Source organism: Triticum aestivum, chromosome 7B, assembly GCF_018294505.1.
Source record: "Triticum aestivum cultivar Chinese Spring chromosome 7B, IWGSC CS RefSeq v2.1, whole genome shotgun sequence".
Lineage (NCBI taxonomy): Eukaryota > Viridiplantae > Streptophyta > Magnoliopsida > Poales > Poaceae > Triticum > Triticum aestivum.
In genome coordinates, this window is record NC_057813.1 from 515379886 (window position 1) to 515386789 (window position 6904).

Here is a 6904-nt window from a genome sequence, read left to right on the forward strand (position 1 = left end):
GGTTTTTTTGGAAGAAAAGAGAAATAACGGAGCAAAGAACCACCAGGGCGCGCCAGCCCCCTGGTGTGCCCTGGTGGGTGGTGGCCCCCTTGAGGCCCATCTTTGCGTGAAACCACGCCAAAAAATTCTAAAAATACAGAAACCCCCAGAAATAACCCTAGATCGGAAGTTCTGCCGCTGCAAGCCTTTGTAGCCACGAAAAACCAATTGGGAGCCCGTTCCGGCACCCTGTCGGAGGGGGAAATCATCACTGGAGGCCATCTTCATCATTCCTATGGTCTCCATGATGAGGAGGGAGTAGTCCACCCTTAGGGCTGAGGGTTTGTACCAGTAGCTATGTGTTTAATGTCTCTCCCTCGTGTTCTTGACTTGATACGATCTTGATGTATCGTGTTGTTAGTATAGTTGGATCAGATGGTGTTTCTCCCTCTCTATCTTGTTGTGATGAATTGAGTTTTCCCTTCGAGATTTTGTTCTTATCGGATTGCTTATTTTTATGGATTTGAGAGCACTTGATATATGTCTTGAATATGAATACCCGTGCTGACAATGGGGTATTATATTGATTAACTTGGTATATGTTTTTGCACTCAACTCGCGGATTCCCGAGGTGACATTGGGGTAATCTATGCATAGGGGTTGATGCAAGTTTTCGTCCTACTTTCTCCGGTAGAAATTTTGGGGCACTCTTTGAGGTTTTTTGTGTTGGATTGAGTATTATGAATATGAAGTTGTTTGATGCGTATTGTATAATTAACTCATGGATACTTGTGGTGACATTGGAGTATCTAGGTGACATTATAGTAGGTTGATGCGTATCATATGGTGTTAATTTAGTATGAACTCTAGGATATATTGATCGGAAAGGATAACTTTGTGTTATTTTAGTATGAACTCTTGGATAGATTGATCGGAAAGAACAACTTTGAGGTGGTTTCGTACTCTACAAACAATTTCTTCTTATGTTCTCCACCAGATAAGAATTTTGGAGTGATTCTTTGTTGCACGTTGAGGATGGTTATGTGATCCAATTATATTAGCATTGTTGAGAGATTGCACTAGTGAAAGTACGGACCCTAGGCCTCATTTTCAGGCATTGCAATATAGTTTGTGCTCCGTTTTATCAATTGCTACCGTGCTATTTTTTATTGTTACTATTACAAAAATCAATATCTACTATCATTACTACACTTGTATCACCATCTCTTCGCTGAACTAGTGCACCTATACAATTTACCATTGTATTTGGTGTGTTGGGGACGCAAGAGACTTTTTGTTATTTGGTTGTAGGGTTGTTTGAGAGAGACCATCTTCATCCTATGTCTTCCATAGATTGATAAATCTTACGTCATCCACTTGAGGGAAAATTGCTACTGTCCTACAAAACTCTGCGCTTGGAGGCCCAACATGAGTCTACAAGAATAAAGTTGCATAGTAGACATCAAGATCTTTTCTGGCGCCGTTGCCGGGGAGGTGAGTGCTTGAAGGTATATTTGTAGATCTTGTAGTCGAATCTTTTAGTTTCTTGTTTTACCAATAGTTTAGTTTATAAAAATAAAATTACAAAAAATGGAATTGAGGTGGTCTCATATTGTTCATCTTTATAATGTCTTTCTTTAAAATAGTCGAGCAGAAAATTGTGCTCAATTGATAGAAGAAGAATTCAATAAAATGTTTGGCATAAAATCTTTGAATGATGAGGATGAATGCAATGTTGTTAGTATGCTTGCTATGTACGTCCATGACGATGCTAATGATACGTAAAGCCATAAGCTTGGGGATCCTATATTTGATGAAGATGATATCTTTAGTCCCCCAAGTTTTGATGAGTAAAATTATTATGATGATTGCATGCCTCCTATTTATGATGATTACAAGGATGAAAATGAGTTTGGAAGAGTGACAACTCTAGGTAATGATCCCACTATTTTGGAGGTTGTTGAATTTTATTATAATGATGAAAGTGGATTTGGAGAGGTCATGACTTTATTTAATGACGAATCTTCTACTTTACAAGAGGTTTCAATTGACTATGATAACAAAGTTGCTATATATGATGATTATTGTGATGATATGTAGGCTATAAAGAGTAATGATATCCATGAAACTTTTCATCGTGATTTTAATTCTCAAATTAATTATGTCAATGAAGTATCTCATGAGATTTATTTTGTTGAGTTTGCTCCACTACTATTGAGAATAAATTTGCTTATGTGGAGAGTAATAAAATTTCTATGCTTGTGAATCATGAAGAATGCTTTATGTGATAGTTATATTGTTGAATTCATTCATGATCCTACTAAAAATTATTATGAGAGGGGAATATATGCTCATATATATTTCAATAACATCAAGTTTCCTCCCTATGTGTTGAAAATCTTGAAGTTATGCTTGTTTTGCCTTCCTATGCTAGTTGATTGTTTCTCCCATAAATTATTTTCTCACAAAATCCCTTTGCATAGGAAGTGGGTTAGACTTAAATGTGCTTTTCATGTTATTCATGATGCTCTTTTTCATGTTTCAATTACTATTCTTATGTGAGCATCATTGAAATCATCATGCCTAGCTAAAAAGGCATTAAAGAGAAGCTCTTGTTAGGAGAAAAACCCAACATTTATACCTACTGTTTTTTGTGTTCACATGACTAAGCTACTGTATTAATCATGTTTTATAGCTTTCGTTTCAATAAAGTACCAAGTAAAGCCTTTGGAATGATGTGGATGATAGTTATTTGATTATGTGGAAAATCAGAAACTTTTGTGCCCAGTATCAGAATTGTTTATATTCACTGGAATGTGAATTTGATCTGAAACTTCTACACATGCTTTATATAGCAATTTACCATGTTGTCCTAATTTTTAAAAATTTATAGAGTTGCAGAAGTATGAGCATGATTCAGATCATTATAGACTGTTCTGTTTTTAATAGATTCTGTTTTAATGCATAGTTTGCTTGTTTTATTGTTTCTATGCATTATATTGGTCAATATAAATTGTGGAAATGATAGAGTATAGTAGGCATTGTGAGAGAAAAAAATATGAATCTTGTCTTTGATAGTACCCAAGTGAATGATTTGTTTTATTATACTAATGCCCCTCACGGAGTTCCGTTAAGTTTTGTGTGATTGAGGTTTTCAAGTTTTGGGTGAGATATCGATATGAGGAGAACAAGGAGTGGCAAGACTGTAAGCTTGGGGATTCCCAAGGCAGCCCAAGATAATACTCAGGGAAGACCAAGCAACTAAGCTTGGGGATGCCCCAGAAGGCATCCCCTCACTTGGAGCTATATTTGCATTCATCACATGATATGCGTTTTGCTTGGAGCATCATTTTTATTTTAGTTGGATTTTCTTGGTGTTATTGATAATAATGTTTTGCATCTCTTATTTCAATGAAAAGTGTCAAGTATAGCCTTTACCATGCTTAGTTTGCAAGTATGTGAGTTGCTGTTTCAAAACAGAAAGTTTATCGCTATTGCAAAAATTCCAGATAAAAGTGAGAATATGATAAAATGTTGAAATTTTGACACAATAAGATATGATACATTTTTTACAGTGTGCTAAATTTTCAGAATTTTTTGACTTGCAGAAGTATGAATCCTTCTTCATCCTTTACAGGCTGTCCTGTTTAGACAGACTACTGTTATGTTTGCATATGTTTGCTGCTTTAGTGATTCTATTTTAGGATAGGAGTATTAAATATGCAGAGGAATTTAGTATGCAATGTTAAATTATAATTTAGTGATTTTTTACAATAGAGAGTGATAAGGTCTTGCATTAATTTATACTAACTTATCTCACGAGTTCTTGTTGAGTTTTGTGTGGATGAAATTTTTAAGAATTAGGGAAACCGTGATATGAGAGGAATGAAGAAGACACAAGAGATCAAACTTGGGGATTCCCAAGTCATCCCAAGTTAATATTCCATGAAATCTCAAGCATCTAAGCTTGGGGATGCCCCGGTAGGCATCCCACCTTTCTTCATGAACAATTATCAGTTAGTATTGGTTGAGCCTAAGTTTTTGCTTCTTCAGATGATATGTGCTATTCTTAGAATGTAATTTTATATTGTTTTGCTTGCTGTTTAATCTTCACTTAGATCTGAAATGCTTAGATTTGAAATTTTTAATTGAGAGAGAGAGAGAGAGTCCTCACATAGCTACCTATTTACTTAACTACTCATTTGATCTCCACTTATATGTTTTGGATTAGTTTGTCTACACTCTGATGCTTCACTTATATTACTTTGATAGTTGATAATAGTGATGACAATTTGCACAAGCTCTGGAATTGGTCCTAACATTATGAATATCCAAGAAAGATATATTAAAAACTTTCATGTAGATCATTGGATATGATAAGTTTGATTCCTTGCAGTTGTTTTGCGATATGGAGATAATAATATGTGAGTCATGTTGGCGAGTAGTTGTACTTTAGTTGGAATACTATTGGCGTTAAGGTTTGTGATTCCCTATGCAAGCATGAAAGTCAGTAGTTATGCAATGAAGTTATATCCTACTTGTGGTGCATTATTCGGTGTTAGTTATGTTTAATGATTGTTTTTGTTTCTTTGTTGATTGCTTCTTAATCTACTTGCTAGCCACCATTTGTACTAAGCGGGAATACTGCTTGTGCATCCGACTCCTTAAACCCAAGTTGTGCCAAATGAGTCCACCATACCTACCTACATGTGGTATTTTCATGCCGTTCCAAGTAAATTTATATGTGCCAACTCTAATATTCAAAATGAATTTTCCTTTTTGTGTTCCCGTACCACTCATGAAGCGGGAGGGGGTGGCCAATTTTTTCCATGCTAGATAGGTTATTCTCACTATGTGTGTTTATTCACTTGTCATTGCACGAGAGTGTGGCAGGTAATAGGGATGCCCAGTCCCGAAATGAAAAATACTATGATAATAAATTCCTTAGAAAGTGTTGGTATGGAAGGCACCCATGGATACGGCTAGCTATGGATTGTGAAAGAATGGTGGAAAAGGAATAAACTTTATTTTATGTTTGGGAACCGCCTTTGATTTATCTAGCATGGAAGATATTGGGAATTCCCGGTCGTTTTCGTTGACAGGAAAAGCATGTCTCTCAAAAAAATTTATCTCTCAATTTAAGCTTTGAGATCTGGCACCTCTACAAATCTGTGCTTCCCTCTGTGAAGGGCATATCTATTTACTTTATGCAATTTTTATTTTTATTGTGTCTCCATCTTCTCTAATAAAGCACCAACTAGGGAACACTATTGTCATACTTGGGCATTGGGCGTAGTTAACATTTGAGTGTGTTTCATGAACAGATCAATGATTGAGCATAATGGGCTAGGAATAGCTTTCTTTAGTGTTGATATTTTAAAAGACATGGTTGATTGTTGATATGCTTGAGTATTGATGTCCTCACACTACTATAGGTTGGTCCAAACGCGATAGTCCAATCAGAGACCCTTCGACGAAACTGTGTGCGATGCATTAATCACAAACGTTGACGTAATAAAACCGTCAAAAAAGATACCAAACATATGCGATGGCGTTGACATCAAACACCATTCACATTAGAGTTGCATGTGCAATGTGTGGCAAACGATTAATCCAGCAGAACTGTTTGCGATGAGGCAGAGCAATAGAAACGGGCAGCCAAATGAGGGTGTGTGCGATATACATCACACAGTTCACTAGGATGAACTATTTGTGATTAGGCATTCTAAACTAGGAGAAACGATCGTCTAGTCATCTACTTCTTGTGAAGCTCTTGCCACTGCTCTGTGGCTCGATCCCTTGTCTGGGGTAGGAAGAAGACACTTCCTCATGTCAACGATCCGCATTTACATCTCGTAGCTTGTTTACGTGTCCTTGGCTGGGTACTTGACGTGTTCTTCATTCGGTCTGTGATGCCAAACACTGTGCCAGGCGTTCTTGACCTTCTTTCTCTTTTCCCTATTTTTCATGTAGTAGGGGTCGATGATGGCCGAGGCAAGGTCAACTAGAGAATTCTGTTTATTGTCGTCGCTGCCCCATACCTTGTAGTGGCCACAGATGTTGACAAGATTCTGGCAGGTCAAGCCCAAAACCCATAGTGCTTTTAGATCATTGGTGGTGTCCAGCCTAGCGAAACTGTAGTCGGAGCTGTGGATAAACCTGGAGAAACGCTCACAAGGCGCTGTGGCCAGGTGGTAGTGCTAGACGAGGACATCATGTCGCATGCACAACTGGGCAATGACAACTTTCTGATCATGCCCGGCATGACCGCTGGTGAACTAGAGGTCAAAGCCGACCACTTGTACTTGTCCTCAGCAAGCAACTCCTCCATAGTTTGGATGGAGCTCTTCATCAAGACTGGCTCATTCGTGTACACCACCAAGAGGGCCTTCCCCCTCATGTGGGTGTCCACTACGTGATGCGTGGTGAACTATCCCCCGTTGTCATCGTTGGCCGCTCGGAACGCCATTGGAGCCACGGGGAGCGCCATTGGAACTGCTGGATGTCCTCTCTATATGTGTCATCGTGGGTGTCCTTGTCGTGTCGTGTGGCGCGAGAGATGAAGGTAAATGCCCGCAGGAATAAATGGGGGCCGGGCTCCCTGGATTCTTGGCACGTCCGCATGGCAGTTTTTGCAGCAGGTAACTACATCGTGGCGTCGCGCCCGGCACAAACACATGCATAATGGCAGCACGTACGTACATGATCGTGCGCCGGCCCCGAACACTAGGAGCGCACGTGGAGGGAAGAGGGCAGAGCACCCGGAGGGACACGGGAGATGAGAGCATGCCGTGACCGCCTCAACCGCCAGCAACCACATGCATAGAGCACTTGAACATGCAGGGAATGGTCATCTACAAACCGACCGGCAGTTGCAAACGCTGCCTAGAGAGCGGCCGTGTGCTACTACCTCCATCTTGGTCTA